Source organism: Acanthochromis polyacanthus, chromosome 11 (assembly GCF_021347895.1).
Source record: "Acanthochromis polyacanthus isolate Apoly-LR-REF ecotype Palm Island chromosome 11, KAUST_Apoly_ChrSc, whole genome shotgun sequence".
In the NCBI taxonomy this organism is placed as follows: domain Eukaryota; kingdom Metazoa; phylum Chordata; class Actinopteri; family Pomacentridae; genus Acanthochromis; species Acanthochromis polyacanthus.
Window position 1 is genome coordinate 12,970,251 of NC_067123.1, and position 19,979 is coordinate 12,990,229.

The window sequence follows — 19,979 nt, forward strand, 5'->3', positions numbered from 1 at the left end:
TTGTAAATTCTCATGTTCAGTAAAATACAGCATAGAATCAAACTAAACAGTAATAACATCGTAACATTATTTATTGTAAATTATTGAAAACACACACACGCAAAATGAAATGATTTTTGAACACTGCGTTGAAACAATGAAAACAAATAACAGCTAATATTAAACTTCCTTAAAGTCCTTCTCTCTCTCTCTCTCTCTCTCTCTCTCTCTCTCTCTCTCTCTCTCTCTCTCTCTCTCACACACACACACACACTCCCTACCACACACGCGGTCTCTCTCTCACACACACTTTCATGTGCACACATATACTCACCCTCACACACACCCTGTCTCTCACTCACTCACTCACTCACTCACTCACTCACTCACTCACTCACTCACTCACTCACACACACACACAATGGGCTCTGATATTAATAACAAATTGACAAGCACTTATGAAGAGAATAACATTTTTTTTTTAGTATTATTGATTGTGTGACGGCGCACTTTACTCAAGGCAGCAGCTAATCCCCCCACTCCTTACTGTCATATTAAGCTAACATTAGCTAAAATGCCAACTAACCAGACAATGTAAACAGGCTCTGATAACACATTGACAAGCACTTACTGGGCCGAATGGGTCTTCAAATGTCGGACGAAATCTGACGTTGTCGTCAGACTGTCTGTGATTTTCACGTTGCACATCTCGCAAACTGCTGTTCGTCGTTTACCGTCTTGATAGAAATCCTGATACCCAAAGGTGATTACCTTTGGTATGGCTGACATGTTGATATCCGGGCGGTGGGCACTGCCGTGGAGCCCCCCCCCCGCAAGGGGCTGATTGATATGGCAAGCCGATTTCAAATTAAAAGCCTATGTTCGACTATCCAGCATTTTACATATCAACAACGTCATTCAAACTGAAAACATGATGTGAATAATAATAATAACACTCAAGTCATTCAAGTTATCGTGTCTCAAGTCAAGTCAAGCCCGGGTCTTTAACTTCCAAGTCCAAGTCCAGTCGCAAGTATTTTTTTTTCAAGTCAAGTCACAAGTCATTAAAACAGCGACTCGAGTTGACTCGAGTCCAAGTCATCAAGTCTCAAGTCCCCATCTCTGCTTCTAGCCATAGTTGTGCTGTTTCCAAAAGAGGTGTAGGACTTTATATTGCAGTGAAAAATGAGCCCACAGGAACTGTAGACCTGAAACACATAATCGATTTGATCGATTAAAATCGATTATTAAAATAGTTGTCAACTATTTTGGTCATCGATTAGTTGGTTAATAAGTCTATTTTTACTGGCATGTTTCGTGCATATTTTAAGTCAGCCTGTAATCGCGGTGACCAGGTGTGGCAGTCATGAGCCAGTGTAGGTTTTACACAACCAGAACTGCAGGAGAAGAAACAAACAACCAAAAGGTTGCCTTGCTTTAGGTCACGTGATGTTCACTCAGCGTCATAGACTCACGCTCAGCGGCTGTGTACTCACTGGGAAAGTCCGACAGCAAGTCCTCACATACTTCGGTGAGAAGCCAGTTTCCAAGGGAGAAAATCCGTTACAGGGCTGCACAGTGAAGTAGTGGTTAGCACTTTCGCCTTGCAGCAAGAAGATCCCCGGTTCAAATCCTGGCCTGGGCCTGGGATCTTTCTGCATGGAGTTTGCATATTCTCCCTGTGCATGCATGGTAAAATGCACTTGTTTTCTCTAAATATTCAGTTTTTGTTAGTTTTTTTAAAAAAAAAAACTCTTAAAAATGTGACTTCCATTTAGGATCCTGAAATGGCCCTTTATTTTAAGTATTGTTTACAGTTTCACAGCATGTTAATAAGCTATAAAACTCGTTCTCAGGTGAAATCTGTGGGGGTTTTTTTGGAAAAAATAAAATGCAGTTAACAGCAAAATTGTTTCTATTTTCTTTCTGTTCTCAAATTACTACCTTAAATTTAGTTCACTACTTTTGGAGTCCTTACTTGTGATATTATTGTAGTATAGCTTAAAATACATGGGTGCCCAGAAAATGCTTCTCTACAGGAAAGATGTTTTTAAAGTATAAATGTTACCTTGGTGAAACTTCATTTAAGATCTTGTGACGTTGGATGGTTGTATGAGTATGTACAGTGGGTATGGAAAGTATTCAGACCCCTTGAAAATTTTCACTCTCTGTGTCATTGCAGCCATTTGCCAAAATCAAAAAAGTTCATTTTATTTCTCATTAATGTACACTCAGCACCCCATCTTGACAGAAAAAAAACAACAGAAATGTAGAAATGTTTGCAAATTTATTAAAAAAGAAAAACTGAAATATCACATGGTCATAAGTATTCAGACCCTGTGCTCAGTATTGAGTGGACATTTTCTAGCACCCTTTTCAGGTTTTTCACACCTGAATTTGGGGATCCTCTGCCATTCTTCCTTGCAGATCCTCTCCAGTTCTGTCAGGTTGGATGGTGAACGTTGGTGGACAGCCATTTTGAGATCTCTCCAGAGATGCTCAATTGGGTTTAGGTCAGGGCTCTGGCTGGGCCAGTCAAGAACGGTCACAGAGTTGTTCTGAAGCTACTCCTTTGTTATTTTAGCTGTGTGCTCAATTCAATTCAATTCAATTCAATTCATGCTGGTCATTGTCCTGTTGAAAGGTGCACATTCGGCCCAGTCTGAGGTCCTGAGCACTCTGGAAGAGGTTTTCTTCCAGGACTTCTCTGTACTTGGCCACATTCATCCTTCCTTCAATTCCCTGCAGCTGAAAAACACCCCCACAACATGATGCTCCCACCACCATGTTTCACTGTGGGATTGCATTAGCAGGTGATGAGCAGTGCCTGGTTTTCGCCACACATACCGCTTAGAATTAACACCAAAAAGTTAAATCTTGGTCTCATCAGACCAGAGAATCTTATTTCTCTTAGTCTGGGAGTCCTTCATGTGTTTTTTGGCAAACTCTATGCGGGCTTTCATGCATCTTGCACTGAGGAGAGGCTTCCGTCGGGCCACTCTGCCATAAAGCCCCGACTGGTGGAGGGCTGCAGTGACAGTTGACTTTGTGGAACTTTCTCCTATCTCCCAACTGCATCTCTGGAGCTCAGCCACAGTGATCTTTGGGTTCTTCTTTACCTCTCTCACCAAGGCTCTTCTCCCACCATTGCTCAGTTTGGCTGGACAGCCAGGTCTAGGAAGAGTTGTGGTCGTCCCAAACTTATACCATTTGAGGATTATGGAGGCCACTGTGCTCTTAGGAACCTTGAGTGCTGCAGAAATTCTTTTTTAACCTTGGCCAGATCTGTGCCTTGCCACAAATCTGTCTCCGAGCTCCTTGGGCAGTTCCTTCCATCTCATGATTCTCATTTGCTCTGACATGCACTGTGAGCTGTAAGGTCTTATAGAGACAGGTGTGTGCCTTTCCTAATCATGTCCAATCAGTTTAATTAAACACAGCTGGACTCCAATAAAGAAGCAGAACCATCTCGTGGAGGATCAGAAGAAATGGACAGCATGTGAGTTAAATATGAATGTCGCTGCAAAGGGTCTGAATACTTATGACCATGTGATATTTCAGTTTTTCGTTTATAATAAATTTGCAAAAATTTCTACATTTCTGTTTTTTCTGTCAAGATGGGGTGCTGAGTGTACATTAATGAGAAATAAAACAAACTTTTTTGTTTTTGGCAAATGGCTGCAATGACACAGAGAGTGAAAAATTTCAAGGGGTCTGAATACTTTCCGTACCCACTGTATGTGTTGATGAGTCAGTGTTTTGATTGCTGCTAATTGAGACATACTAAAATCCAACTTTGGATAGGTTTTTGAAGAATTTAGGACATTATAACATGGTAAATGCTCTTAAATGTATGTTGAATTACATAGGCCCTTTATTAATATTTTACATTGGAAAACAAAGGCAAAACTAAAATGTAAGTGCATAAACCGATTAATCGATTAATCGAAAAAATAATCGACCGATAAATCGATTTTCAAAATAATCTTTAGTTGCAGCCCTAATCTTCTGTTATTTTTACTTTTGAGTTTGTGTTTTTAATTGTTCAGGAGAGAAAGTACTCGACTCGTCAGCTCAGAAACAATGCAGTCATTGAGAAGTGACACAGTTTTGAATCATTTGGCATTTTAAGCGATATCGCACAGGGATGTCCTCCTTCTCTTGCACACTGTACATACCGCAGTAAGCAATAACAGGCTCTGTTTTTATAGTAAAATGTCAAACATGTATTTAAACTAAAAAAAAAAAAATCTGCCAACTCAAACTCCATCTGTTGTGGAAAATCACTTAATACAATTACACTGAGGTTGCATTGTGTACCGACAGATGATGGGAATTAAGAAAACAACATGACACACTATTCTTAGTATGCAGCACATACAGTTAGAAATGTGAGAGGCTGAAAGTGGGCAGTTAAAGCTCTAATGTCGCGCCCAAAAAACAAAGGAAGAAATAAGTCCGTGTTTTCTCTTTATATTTAGCTGCTAGCAGCTCCAGTGTACATTTTTAGGAAGCCATAAGCAATACTCTCCTGTGTGCTTCTTTTGAGTATCTGGTATCGGTAATTATATTGACCTCAAATCACCCTTCAATCATTAATCAAAACCAGCCATATTCTGTAACTTTAAACTCAACTGTTTAATACCATTCAGGTTTCTAATGAAGGAAACTATATATGCATTCCAGCCTTGCCTTTATATTGTAAAACAGCGTGATGTATTTTTTATATTGCATGTTTCCCTCCTTTGATTCTTCCTTTTCCTCAGCTGGTACAGCGATGGTATGAGCTGAATTTCATTTTCTGGCAATGAAAAAGAACCAAACTGACATTTAATAATATTTCTGAGCCAAATCAAGTCCTTTTCATCGACATAAATGCCTGCTTGTGGCCAAATTACAAATCAAAATAGACAGTGGCCTTTATTTCAGGGCAGTGGGGAGGAAAAAAAATACATTAAATAAATTTTCAATAACGTGCAGTATTCTGTGAAAAATCCAGAGCTTTGATGGAAGCATTTTACTCTCACATAAAGACTTGCTCTCTGCTTCAAAGGTTTCTTTTTAAACGGAGCCATGAACCTACAGAAACTTTGGTGCATCCTTAAAATAATGGCCAGGGTTTGCTAGAGAAGTAACTTGAGCACACTGTGACGTTTGTCTGACGCTTCAATGCACAGATGCCTGCCAGCAGCTTCTTGGACGGAGAAGAAACCAGAGTGAAAAACCGCACACTTTGACGAGCTTGTACACACTCGTTATTGGCTGGTTCATTAGGTCATTCACATGTGTTTCTCTGAGTGTGTGTTTGTTGCTCTCGACAGGACTCGGTGGACTCGAGGAAGAATTTGTGGGTTTTTTTACACTCCCACATGCAGTAAACAGCAGTCGGTCTCATTGCATAAGACCTTCGAAAGTTCATCTGGTTTCAATGAAAATTTTCCAGCCTCAGAATATCCTCACCTGCCAGCTTTGAGATGTGTGCTTTCTTTCTTTTTTAATATATTTTTTTTCTTCTTCTTCCTCTCTCTTTCTTGGAAACTGGTATTTACATTCGAGCCAGAGCTGAAAATATGTGCCATCTGATGTGTTTTAAATGATGCCACCACAGGAATTTACTACTTAAATTCCAAGTGAAATTGTATTTTTTTTTTTTTTCCGGAGATGATGATGTTAGGTCAGTCGAGAGACTTGAGGAAAACTCTGTAGTGTTCATTGCTGATCAGTTTTAACTGTATGGCTCAGTGTTAATAGAATATCCCAAATCCATTTGCAGTAAGTCCAAAATTAACTTGCTCCATAAGTGTCCTAAACAAAGGTGTCCTGACACTGTAAAAAAAAACAAAAAAAAAAAACATAAAAATGGTAGCAACTGTGTCAGAAAAATGACATTAAAAACTGTGACATACTATAATGTTCAAAATCTGTAAATATAATGGCAAATACCTGGGAAATAGTTGTGTTTTAGCTAATTTAAATCTAGTAAAACTGCAATTTGATGGTCAAATAAATACTTTTTTACAGTCAAGATGTAAACTAATGTTTTTTTTAGTCTTTTTTGCTTGACATCTGTAATTTACAGTTAAAGCAGTTTAAACATGATTTGTCATTTTTAAATTCATCATTTAATGCACATCATTTCTCTATTGAATAACAAACATCTGAAACAATGATGTTTTTTTCTAATTATAATTTCATTTCAAGATGTGTATATTCACGGCTAATCATCGTAAAAGAGCAAAGTTTTATTTGTAAAAATACAGTTACAGGTTTAACCTTTTGTTTTGCAGTCAACAGTAAATTAAGTTTTTTTCTGTTTTTTTTCTCGATATTATCAATAATTTATGGTTAAATCATTTTTGAAAATAATGTTTTAGCATTTTTGTATTCTTCATTTAATGCAAATATTTGTTCTGTCAGCAAACATCTACAATGTTTTTTTCTGATTTAAATTCAACAAAGAAAATTGTAAATTTATGGTCAAATGTTCTAAAAGAACATGTTTTATTTGCAAAAGTACAGATACACGTTGAACCTTTTTCTACAATTAATATGTAAATTCATGCATTTTTGCACCTGTACAGGGTGTCCCCTGCCTTCGCCCGAGTCAGCTGAGATAGACTCCAGCACCTCCCCCGACCCTAGTGAGGATAAAGCGGTGTATAGAGAATGGATGGATGGATGCATTTTTCTATTATTTTACTAGATATCTGTAAATTAAAGTCAAAGCAGTTTAAAAAATGATTTGTCATTTTGATATACATATCTGTCCTGCCAAAGAACAGTAAACATCTGTAAAATAATGAGATTCTTTGCATTAAATGCAATTAAGTGTGTAAGTTTAGTCAAACTTTGTAAAAAAAAAAAAAAACAAACTCATTTTTATTTGTAGACATGCATATTATTGATTTGTCTGCATTTTTTACAGTTTGCTCTGTTTTTTTTTTTTGCTATACAATTATATAGTAAGTTAGTACTCATTTACTGTGATTTTACTACTTTGTATTTGTAATTTAACAAAACAGGGAAAATTGTTAAAATGACACTTTGCTGTTTTTTAATCTTAAATATATATTTTTTATTTCTTTCAAATAGCAGCAAGTTTTAAAATTTTAGTTAAATTAATATAAGATCAACAATAGATGTTCTTTTAGAGTTAACATGTAAACGAATACTTTTTTCTCTGTAATATCTAGGAAGTAACAAAACAGGGAAATTACATGAAAATTACATTTAATTGTTAAAAAAAGATTCAGTTTAAAGCTAATAAAACAAAATTTTTACACTGTAAATACTACTTGATTAAGCCCTAATTCAGTAGTTTTTGTGCTTTTTAAAACATTTTTAAATTTGATTTCATTTTTTGCTCCAGTCACCTTTTTTCAAATTTTTCCTCTACTCATCCAGCCGGTCAAATATTTTTGATTTGACATGAAGTTATGACTTTAAACTCAACTAACTCTTCTGCTGTTCTTTTACTGAGTGTGTTTGCAGCATACAGAATCCCTTTGTTGTCTCAGAAAGTGTATCATTGGGAGCTCGGCAATGCTCTGATCTTTGACCTCTTCCTTGTTACTTATAAATAAAGTTTGTTGTCTGAGAGATCTATTCTGCTGCTGAACTCATGTCACACATAGTCGCTTGGAATAATAGCTTCTGAGCTAAACTGGCGATTTCTGGAGTGACCTTGACTCCCTGTTGGATTCTGCTCAGATATAAAGAAATTAAATCACTATTTTCTCCCTTAAAGATGAAAATAATTTGTTTTGAGGCCAAAAGCTGTTAATTTTTCTGCTAACCCTGCCTCGTGGCTTCATGTGACATTTCTCAACAGCTGATAATTAGCTGTAATGTACAATTTAGCTCGAGAAAACATTTGGAAAACTGTTGCAGTGTTGAGGAATGACCTCGCCTATTCTCAAACGTACACACCTCCCGTGGCAAAGCTGTTGTTAAAGCGAAGTTAAAGCTTTTAGGGTCACTGTTTCCACTCCGAATTGTGACAGGCTCTCTGCTGTTAGGTATTTTAAATTTTTTTAAAACTTAAGAAAAATCCCTGGAGCTTTTTGCTTGTTCCTACTTTAGGTGATTGTTTTGACACCGCTTAAGGCTGGTGTTTTTCTGAAATAGTCGCTCAGTTTGTTTACCTTCGACAAGTATTTTCCTGGAAAGTAGTTTTTATTGGTCATGGCAGTGTTGCTGTTCTAGCTGATTCCTGATTTTGTTCACACAAGTTGTCACTGTTTACTTTCCTAAAATGTGTTAAAAGGTTCCATATTTAGCTAGTTTTTATATTAATGTCCCCACTTAGCTGCTGCTAATCACGCCTCTTTCAGGAAGAAGACTCTTGACACCGATTACTGTCCTCAAGTTTGATCAAAGCTGCTTTATAAGGACCATTTTGGGACACTTTTCATAACAAAGTCACACATATCCCAAGAAACACTGAGTTGCTGCTAAACATGCCTCCTTCAGGAAGAAGACTCTCTCTGCATCTGCAGCGTCCATAGTTGTGAACAAGTGTGTGAGACCAGGACTCTGCATTGCTTTCAACTTTCTCTCTAGGTGATCATTTTATGTGGAAATGCAGGTGTTCGTCAACTGAAGTTATTTGCCTAAGAAGAAAAAAGTAGATTTTTGTCCGAACTCACATGACGTGCATCACAATATCGATCAGTTCTTTGGAAAAGTCATGAATACCATACGTGGCGTACAGCTGGTGAATGTAAACAAAGCCGTCCTCCTCTTATAGCGCCGTGTGATGACATATTCGTCCCCTCCGCTTGCCAATTACTTCCACATACCCAGTTTCAACATAACAACGAAACTCCTTAGGTCGAAGATGTCATAAATCGAGGACCCCTTGTATTCCTGAATTCACTTCACAGTTGTCTTTAACACATTTTTGGTGAGTTTGTCAAATGATGATGCGTGACCAAGATCAGGATTGTAGGAGTGAAGAGCAGCAACTTCGAAATGACTGGGGGTTAGCAAGAAACATCTCCAGTCTGCGTTTCCATCACATTTTCATACTTGTTCCGTTCTTTGGCAAAAAAACTATATCAAAGAGAACAGCTTTAATACAGTTTTATATAAATACAGTTTATGTAAGCACAGAGAGCCAGAGAGAGGTAAATGGATGTAAACATCAACTAAGTTTAGGCAGTAGCTTTAAAAAAAGAAAAAAGAAAAAAATGAGCCTTTTTAACTTTCTGTGTAGTTTAGGTCAGTGTTTTGAAACTGTTTGTGGTTGATGTTTTTCTGGAATTAAGTGGTTTTCATTAGTTGTGGCAGTGTCACAATTCCAGCTTCTAATTTTGTTCGCAAAAATTGTCAGTGTTTCCTCTCCTCAAGCTCGATCAAAGCTGCTTTCCAGGGACAATATTGGGCCACTTTCATAATATTAAAGCCTCACATGTCCACAGAAACACTGAGCTGCTGCTAAACATGCCTCCTTCAGAAGAAGAAGACTTTCTGCATCAGCAGCTGGCATAATTGTGAACAAGTGTGGGAGAGTATGACTGGGAATTTAGTTGTATTTACATGCAGTTAACGTGAGCACAGAGAGCAGGAGAGAAGTAAGCAGAAGATTATGTTCCACTGAAGAACATCAACCAACATGAAAGCATGTATAGATGGAGCTTTAAGAGGAAGTCATGCACCTTTACGTTAGTCTGGAATGAAAAACAAACACACTAAGATTAACAAATTTGGCAAAAGATCTCTTAAGAGGACAAAGAAAATATAAGAAACCAAGATGTCTGCTGCTCCCAGTACCACACTACAGCAGCTATTAGTTAAAAGTTCATGATTATATAAATCCAAGTGTTGATTTATAGAGACAAACCTCACTTTGTGCAGCCACAGTATACGTCACATTCTTTACATTAGTCCAGTTATCTACAATACTCTGAAAGAAGAAAGAATATTTGGATATCAGTCGTCGGACACGGATTGATAGACTTTCCCAGCCATCTTGTTGGGGGTGTGTGTGTTGATTTGTGGAGCCTATAACTCACCCGCCATCTTGTTTAAAGTGTGTAGGTGTGTGTTTGGCCACGGTCGAGGGGTGTGTGTGTGTGTGTGTGTGTGCACTATAAAGCTGCTTGTCCCACCGCAGCCAATGTCAACAGCCGAGTGCATAACTTCCCATGAGCCTTTTCCCCTAGAAGGTAACTGGAAGGCTGCTCAGCTACAGTCCAGCTCCAGTGTGCAAGAGACGTTTATACGTGTGTGTGTGTGTGTGTGTGTGTGTGTGTGTGTGTGTGTGTGTGTGTGTGTGTGTGTGTGTGTGTGTGTGTGTGTGTGTGTGTGTGTTAGCACCCATGGGTGTGTGTTTGCATGTTGTGTGTTCTGCACCAGACCCCCGGTCCTCACAGGGATAGAGAGTTTTCAAAGAGCCGCTGCAGGGTTCGGGGGGTTGAGGTAGGTTTTTTGAGGTCAGGGTCCTTGGAGTGCAGCATCCTCTCCAAGATAGAAGTGCAGAATATGTTGTGTGCTTTACATGCATACTGCCGTCTTGCTGGTTTTGTCCTCATGGGGGCATTTCTTCACACTGCGTGTGTGCGTTGGTTTTAATGCACGTGCACACTCAGCGTGAAGTTGCACACAAACACACACCAGAAACTCAGCAGCATTTCGACTGTGTGTGTGTGTGTGTGTGTGTGTGTAAGCAGCTCATACCAGCACAGGTACTGTATGTGTTGTGTTGTGTGTGTGTGTGTGTGTGTGTGTGTGTGTGTGTGTGTGTGTGTGTGTGTGTGTGTGTGTGTGTGTGCGTGCGTGCACACCTGTACGTGTTTTTGCTACCCCGTGCGTGCGTGTGTGTCTGTGTGTGTCTGTGTCTGTGTGTGCGCGCGCACGCAGCAGAGCAGAGTGGCGGGTCTAATGCGATTACGTCCCTTGTCTCCGTGCAGAACTGATAAGGTATTAGAGGGCGGGCCGTGATGAGATTTAAATTAATTCAGCCTCCATTCAAATTCACCATGAGATGAGCTGCTCCATTATTTGGCCTTCCAGCCCAACACTTCTCCCTCCTTTCATCCCTCCTTTCTCTCTCGCTCTCCTCCCTTCCTCCTCTTTTCTTTTTACTCCGTCTCGTGACAAACCTCCTTCCTTCGTTGGCACCTTCTAATCCTCCCTTCCTTTCCTCCTGCCTCAGTAATCTCCTTCCTTCCTTTTCCTTGGTTTTTTCTTACCTCATCCTCTCTCTCCTTCTTAATTTCTCCTTTCAATCCAATTCGATCCAGCCTTACCCTCCCTTCTCCCTCTCTGTCCTCTACTCCTCTCCTTCAGTAATACCTCCCTTCACTCCTCATTCCCTCTTTCCTCCCTTCTTGCCTTCCTCTGATTTAAATTCTTCACCCTCCTCTTTTCATCAGACACTCTAAAGATGCTTACTGTTATTTTACAAATATTCCCTGCTTTGAAAAAAATACAGACAATAGCAAGGAAAATAACAGAAAATGCATATTTATTACTTGTTAATTGTAAAAGAAAAAAGTAAAAAAAATAAACAGTAAATAACATGTACAACAAAAATAGCAAAAAAAAAAGTGCTCGAAAAATGGTAGAAACGTTTGTTTTATACAATTATACTGATTTTCCTTGTTTTGTGAAATTACAGGTAATATCTCGTAAAACCACAGAAATAAGCATTAATTTACACATGAGACACTGTAAAATCAAAATTAAATCAAAACTGTAAATAATATTCATATCAGACATCTTCATGTTTATAAATAGTTCAATTTGTTGTTTGTTAAATGTGTTTAATGTGTTTTTAAACACATTTGATTTTAACATTTCTCTTTTTTGTTAACCTTATAAAACAGGTCAGCACTGTAAATAATCAAGTAACATCTGTATTTTCACAATCAGTAATTTGGAATTTAAAATGTGTTTAAAGAAAGAATATTACTTTGCAGATACTTTCTGTTATTTGAAAAAAAATATGTATATTAAGGATAGAAAATTAGTCTAGAACGTTTTGTCAGAATTCCCCTCTTTTGTTAAATTACAAGAGATATCTAGTAAAATTACAGAAAAAAAAAATATTTATTTACATATTGCCCTAAAAAATAAACAACAAGCGAAAAGTGTCAATTATGTCCAAATCAAAAATATGTATTTTTGTAAATAAAAAATGTATGCTTTAAAACATTGTAGGCATAAAATTACAGTTTTATCATATTTTAATTGGCTAAAAATAATAATATTTTCCAGAGATTTACTGTTATTTTTTTTATGTCTTTACATTTTTGAGCGTTGCAGTATTCTGACTATTTGAAGGGGTTTTTTTTGTTTGTTTTTTTCTGGGACCCTTGCTGACAGATTTTTTTTCTTGATAGATTTTATTTTTTGTGTGTGTTTTTCCCTTACATTTTCTCTGATCCATTGCTCAATATTTTCAGTAATTTATGTTGAATATTTTTTGTTTCTCTCTTTCCTATCCTGCATCCCATCATTTGCTTTCTTCTTCTGGAAACCATCCTTTCTTTTTTTCTTCCTCTCCTTCACTCAGTTTGTATTTACTTTCTTTCTTCTTTTACTCCTTCCCCACATCCTCCCTTCTTATTCTCTTCGTTCATTTATTTCTCTCCTTGAATCTTCTCTCTACTGAACCATCTTTTCCTTCATCCTTCCTTCATTATTTCTTTTCCTTTTACTTTCTCTTCCTCCTCTTTAGTTCTCTATTTTGTTCTTCTTTTACTCCTTTGTTTTCTACTTTCATTTGAATCACATCTTCCTTACATCCCTAATTTTTTCCATTTTTCTTGAGCATCTCATCTTTTCTTCCTAATTTCCCTTCATCCTCCATTTGTTATTTATTTAACTTCCTACTTTTTCTCCTCCATCTTGCATCCATCATTTGTTTTCTTCATCTGAAAGTCATCTTTTTATCGTCTTTTGCTTCATTCATTTCCTCATCTTTTTCTTCCTGTACTCCTTTTTCACTCCCTGTATTTACCATTCGTTCTTCTGAAAATCATCTTTTTCATTATTCTTTCCTCTTTTCTCCTCTTTTTCCTCTCCTCCTTTCATTCCTTCATTACTTTCTCATGGATCTTCTCCCTCCTTCATTTACTCCTTTTTCCTCTTTATTAATGTCCTCCTTCTTTTCATTTTTCTTGAACCTTCTCCTCCTTCTTTCCTACTTTCCCTCTTCCTTCATTTATCTCTTGACTCATCTTTCCTGCATTTATCATTTATTTTCTTCATCTGAAAGTCATCTTTTTCATCACATTTTCTTTTTATTTAGTTTCTCCCCATGCCTTCTCTCTTTTCTTTCTTCCTTCACTCCTTTCATTTCCCACCTTCCTGCCTTCATCTCTCCCATTTATTTGACTTACATCCTTCTTTTTTCCATCTGTCATTCATTTATCCTTCCAAATCTTCTCCATTTCTTTTCCCTCCTCGGTTTTTCTTTTCTTCATCTTCTTCTTTCCAGTTTTCTTGAACCATGTCCTTCCTGATTTTTTTTCATTTATTTCTTCCTCTCTTCCTCTTTTCTCTCCTCCTTTTCCTCTCCTCTCCACTGTCTAAATCACCTCCTCCTTTCATCATGTCCTTCTTCCCTTCCCTTCATTTCTCTCTCCCACCATTTACCCCTCACCCGTCCCTCTCTTTCCGTCCTTTTAATTCCCTCCTTCCACCGGTGTGGCTCTTCTGCAACAAAACATTTAATCAAATGGAGTAAAGCTTAGCCTATTAGAATGAGCAGCTTAGCGTGTGCGTTTGAGCTTCCCATTGCTTTCGCGTGCATATTAATGTTGCAGACGCTTGTGTGTTTAAACCCAGCCAGCGTTCAGGGCCGTCCTCCGCTGCGATCGGCCAAAACTCACTCAAACGTCTCGGTAAATAAAGTCGGCCGGCGTGTCTAAGCAACAGAAGACGCTCAGCAGGTTGGACTGTACAACAGTACAGTAGATTCTTTTATTACTTCAGAGGAAAACCGCTTCATTTGCAATTCGTGATGAGGGTCTTTGTTTGTTTTTTGGTGGTTTTCAGGGTCAGAGGTGACACTCAAGGACACTCGGCGTGGGTTTTAGCAGTCGGCGAACCTTTGACCCTCCCGACATCAGCGTGACTGGCAGCTCACCGCTTAAAGCCAGGCCTCAGACAGGGAGGGATCGGCTGTGACAATTAGCAAATGACGCCATTTGCATATTCCTAATCACTTTATTTTGATTAAAATAGCTGCAGTGGAGTCCAAAAATAAGCGAGAGCATGCGTGAGGAAAACCCTTCTCAAACCTCCAACCTCGGAAGCAACTGGAGATCCAGGCGGGATCACAAAGCAGCTCATCAGTGCAGACACCTGGAAATCAAACATTTCCAGAGCAGGTTAACGCTCTTATTATGTAGCGGCAGAACACCAGGTACCACCAATCCTCCTGAGACACGAAAGCAAACTGTACTTTCAGGGAATATTAACCTCATTAACCAGAACCCCGCAGACCCGTCACCTGGAGACAAATGCACTTTAATTGTTTTTCACTTTTTTGTCAAGACGTTGAGGAAAGGTGTGCAAATGGAGTTCTGAAAGATTCTTTTTTCCATTTGGTTATGCAGGCGTAAAAAATAACACAGTGTTCTGGAGTGTTTGGGATTTCACACAGGGGTTAGAAAGCAGAAGTAAGAAATGACATTAAGTGTGCTTCCATCCACCTGTTGTTAATGTGTATTTTTAATTTGCCCTTAAATGATTTAAGAGGAAACACTTGAAAGAAAAAAGACTAAATATTGCCAAAAAAACCCCCAAACTGTTTTAGATGAAACAGGAAAGTTGGTGTATCATGGAAGTAAAATGTGTCCACGGGAACTGACCTCTACTTCTCTAAATTACATAATGCATTTAATACCTGGTTTTCCATGTTTTATTGTTCCCTTCTGCCTTTGTCTCCTATACAACAATGGTGACTTGATTAAATTTTCTATTTATATTTGGAGGAAACATTGGTTACTTCACCTACAAATGTGATTTTCTAAACATATTTTTCTATCAATACATCTCATCTTGTAGTACTCCAGCACTATTCAGACATTTTACAGTTCTGTTTTATGTACTTGTAGGGAGTCCAGAACTGTTCAGCTGTTTGCAGTTCTGTTTTGACTCTGATGGCTTTTGCTTCAGGTTAATAAAAGGTGGTTCAATATTGAAAAGTCCACTGAGACCTACGACACCTCCTGTTTAATTTCACTTTGTCAAAACCTTCATCTTTATAGTACTTTTGTTGCATAAACTCCATATAGATGTGACCCTGGTCTCTGATGCGAGAGGTTTTATACGCCCACCATCCACCCTGACCTCATCCTGAAACATGAACATTAACATGAAGATAATCCAGCAAAAGATTTCACTGCTATATTAATTTGCATTTACTCTGTGCATTTTCTAGAGATTTGGTTATTTTTTTCAGAAGAAAGGAGGCTTTATTGTTTCAGTGTTAAATGTGGTCAGGTGTAACAGATGTCGAGTAGGACTGTTTCTAGATGGACAAGTGACAAACTTAGAAGTCACTCAGAAGTAGGTGTTCTGAAAGTTCCAGTCACAATTAAATGATGGTTATTGATTATGTGTGATTTAAAGCTCCAAAGCACTTTTTGGATTTAAATGCACAAATTAGTTAATCAGAAAACACAAGTGAACATTAAGTGTGGTGCTAAGGGTCAAGTTAGAAGATGTGTCATCCATCCATTCTCTATACACCACTTTATCCTCACTAGGGTCGCGGGGCAGCCCGGGCAAAGGTAGGGGACACCCTGGACAGGTCGCCAGTCTGTCGCAGGGCTGAAGATGTGTCATTGCAGGCTAATCTATATTTTTTTTGATCTAGCTGTTAAAATACAACCAGAAACAAGTTTTAGTTGATTTTTAGTCCACAACAGGACAGAAGGTGAGTTTTCAAAGCCACCTGCTCAGGAGCTGAAGTCTTCTGTATTGAACAGCGGCCTCTTCAGCCTCCTGCAGATCTGTTCCAGCAAGTTTAAAAATCTCACTTTAATAACGATAGAGGTGTTTCCTTCAGAGCAGAATCTGACCTGTCTGTCTCAAGTCTCCTTTTCCCCCTGAAACATCAGCTTTAGCAGTCGGTTATCTCTATGGGCGACCGTCATAACAAGGTGTTTGGACAATAATGACATTCGGCGTCTGGAAACAATGTGAGCAGAGCTCCCACTGGGATGTGAAATTGTTGCCGCATTTTGGTTTGGTAATTTTTCTGTAAAGTGGGTTAACAACCTGATTTCTACAGAAAAACTTATGTGAGAGGAAGCAGCGATATATAGTCAAACATTTCCTGCTCAATCATGGGGATTTGCGACAAAATCTTCAGGTTTGGGGCTGTTTGTTGGTCAAAACAAACTTAACCTTAAAGAGGTTTGACCTTGCAAACAACAAGTTTGCCATTAACTTTAAAAACAAAAGGTTTGGCTTACTTATTTTTCCTGAAGCTTTAAGCCATGACCTTCGTCAGCAGTCAGTGAACTGTAGAAGAAAGGTCACCCATCGATACGGAGGCATGTTCATAATGATGGGTGAGCTGTGGCTGAAAGTTCTGAATACAAGTAAGATGTACTTCTTTTGGGAGAAAATAAAAGTTGGAAGTTTTTTCTTCTATCAGAATGGTATAGTTTGTATAATATCGATGATAATGCAGATAATGTTGTCTAATATTAAAATTATTCCCACTGTATTTATGATAAATATGCTAAAATAGTTCAATTTGGGGGTTTTTCTCCTGGTCTTCAATAAAAATAGATCATTAAAATTATCAGTGTCAAATTAAACATTTTGTTGTGATGAATTTTCAAGCTGTAATATTTTCTTCTACACTTTTTAGCAAACTAAAAACACAAAAAAATGGTGGTAAATGTCTCTTATGCTTGTTCATTTATTGTAATTTTTGATCAGATTGTTGCTGGTATAATTAGAATTTTTAAATATTTAAACTGTTTTTGACTTAAATGTCTTGTATGATGGCATTTAATATTTAAGAACTTGAGCTGTTATAGGAAGAAAAGCTTGTATTTCCTAATGTTTGTATCAAGTTAAGTCAATTAATTTATAAAGATGTTTAAACAAATCATAACTGTGACCAAAGTTCTGTATAACAATTAAACTCAATTAAATTTTGATAAATTACAAGACATGTCAGCAGAACCTGGAAAGCCAGCGAGTAAAAATAAGTTTTTAATTGGGATTTAAAAACTGCCAGTGAAGTTGACGGTCTGAAGTTTTGGAGCTTCCACTGAGAAAGCTCAGTCTGGATGTGGGAACTACTAATAAATTTTGATCTAATGACCTGAGCAAGCGACATTTGTTGAAAAATTTTGAACAATATCTTCCCTATCTTACTAGTAATTTATCAGTATATTTTGATTTAGCTATGTATTAACCTTGTGAAGCAATTTCTGATGTGCTCTTGTCACATTTTTCCTCAGCATGAGCTCATTTTTTACAGCACTATGAAGTCCTGCCACTTGATGGAAACAGCACAACTATGGCTGGAAGTACAGAGAACTCAGAAAAGGCTCCTGTGTGGTATGACAGTTATACTTCTATAGGGCTACATGCCTTCATCATGGCTCCACATGGAAATTAATTGCCAGAGGAACTTAAAAATCTACATTGTGAGACTTTCCAAAGGTGGAAAACGATACAGGAAGATTGGTGACATCTAAAAATTTGTGGAAGCACAGTCGCAGCAGCAACAACCAGGAGGTTTACAACGAGACGCAGTACCACTAATCAGAGCTGCAGTGAAAATGAAGCCATTATTAGTGCCCTACGTTCACAATCTAGCTTTGAAAAGGATGCAAAGCACTCTTGAAGGACAGTTCATGGCTTCGGAGTTGTGCCAAGGAGCACCAAATTTTGGAGTTTTTTTATCCAAAGAAAGAAAGCAGAAGCTGAGTTTCTTTGATTATGTATTTGACAAAAATTGGAAATTAAAGGAAAGATGCAACATTTGTCCAAGTGCCAACAGGAAAAAGTGACTCTACCATTTGTTTCTGTGCTTGTTTTTGTAAACACTGCCTGCAGTTCAGCCAGAAAGTCCCTGAATTTTTGTTACACGACTTTTAATTCACTCACGACTTCACGGTTGTACTAAGGAGTGCAGAATGCATAATTATTTGGTTTTTTTGCACAATCTGTTTACATGTGTGGTTTATTATTGGCATTTTGTCAATTAGACATGTGGAATGAAGTAATTTGTGCAGTGTCACTATTTCTATCAACATCTGGTTAATTTTCGCAATTGAAATCGAATGTCAGACATGATGAGTTCAAAGAAGTTGAATTAAATAAATGGGGTCATGTTGGAGTTATCATGTTCACAAGCTTAAAGAAATATCTCGCCGATGCTTTGAGCTTCGTTCAAGGATTTGGAAAATCAGAACCTGGAGGTTCATGGATGATTGCGCATTTTACTGGACCAGCTTTTCATGAACCTGTTCGCACTGAATAATCAACGTTATTGATCAACCCTGGTAAAAGTAGAATCTACATCCATATGCTACAAGGCGCCTGTCGGATGAGATCGTAATGGGGAAGAAACCAAGTAGAAAAGAACAAAGGTGTGCATGCCGTGTCACCGACCTTATGTTTCTCAATTTGTCTTTCTGCTCCTCTGTTTCACCCTCCCCCTCCTCCTCATCCAACTCCTAATTGCGCCCCTCTCTGCTGTTCCTTCCTCCTCTCGCCTCTCTTATGTGCCAGCTTCCACATTGAAATCAAGATAAGCTCTGTCAAGGTGCAGCTCAGGTCACCGGTGATTATTTATTTGCCTTTCATTTTCTTTATTTAACTTTTATTTCCCCTGGTTAGTTGTTTGGGATTGAGTGGGGAGCCGGGTGAGGGTCTTCCACTACAGCACTCAAGTTCACGGCCCTGTTATAGACATGCCTCCTTGCTCAAGGGCCCTTCAGCTAGGCTCCAATACCTGCTCCAACCTCTGACCTCTCTCTGCAAGATTAGGGTTTCGGAGAAGGAAAACGTTATCCTCTCCAGAGACGGATGAAAAGCCGCAGCATATTTAGCTACAGGCTGAGTGATGAACAGTTTGTTTTTTTTTTAACAATATTGAATACAGAGCCTCAAAAAATAAAAAAATACAAGGGTGAAGAGAATAGATGATTGGAGACAGGCGCATAAAGCTTTTTCAGAAATCAATGCAATCAGAGCATCGGCAATATCCGATTGATTCATACACGAATAAACAATATTCAGAATATTTCAGCATGGAAAAAATCCTAATATTGCCATGGAAACAGAGCTTTGGCAGACTGCAGAAGACCAACAGTAAACAAGATAAGGTGTGTGCGTGCCTCAGCATCCAGGCTAATCTCAGCCACGCATCTCTCTCAGGTTTCTCATAAATGAGATAAGAGCTGGTCCAAGTTATTGCCAACGAGTTACTGTGTTTACACGCAGACAATCAGAAGCGAAATACCTGAACATCGCAGGCGATAATTGAAGATCGAAGCGCTAGTTAATGTGACAGACGACACCTCACAAACTGAAAATTAGAAATTGTTGGACCAAATTCAATGACATTTATACAAATGAAGTTTATTACTTATTTGTGATAATAATGTCAATTACAAAGTTAGATATACTAAAATTATTTGATTCACATTCCTGCAACCGGGGCTGCACAGTGTTGTAGTGGTTAGCACTTTCACCTTGCAGCAAGAAGATCCCCGGTTCAAATCCTGGTCTGGGCCTGGGATCTTTCTGCATGGAGTTTGCATGTTCTCCCTGTGCATGCGTGGGTTTTCTCCTGGTACTCCGGCTTCCTCCCACAGTCCAAAAATATGCTGAGGTTAACTGATTGTTCTAAATTGCCCGTATGAGTGCGAGAGTGATTGTTTGTCTGTATATGTAGCCCTGCAACAGACTAGCGACCTGTCCTGGGTGTCCCCTGCCTTCGCCCGAGTCAGCTGGGATAGGGTCCAGCCCCCCCGCGACCCTAGTGAGGATAAAGCAATGTATAGAGA

At 38.4% G+C, this 19,979-nt stretch overlaps 1 protein-coding gene across 4 annotated transcripts in view; it reads left to right on the plus strand.

Moving 5' to 3' along the window:
- LOC110966087 (zinc fingers and homeoboxes protein 2-like) overlaps positions 1-19,979 on the plus strand; it is a 221,363-nt gene that overhangs the window by 136,144 nt on the left and 65,240 nt on the right. The gene's annotated exons all lie outside the window — the stretch shown is intronic.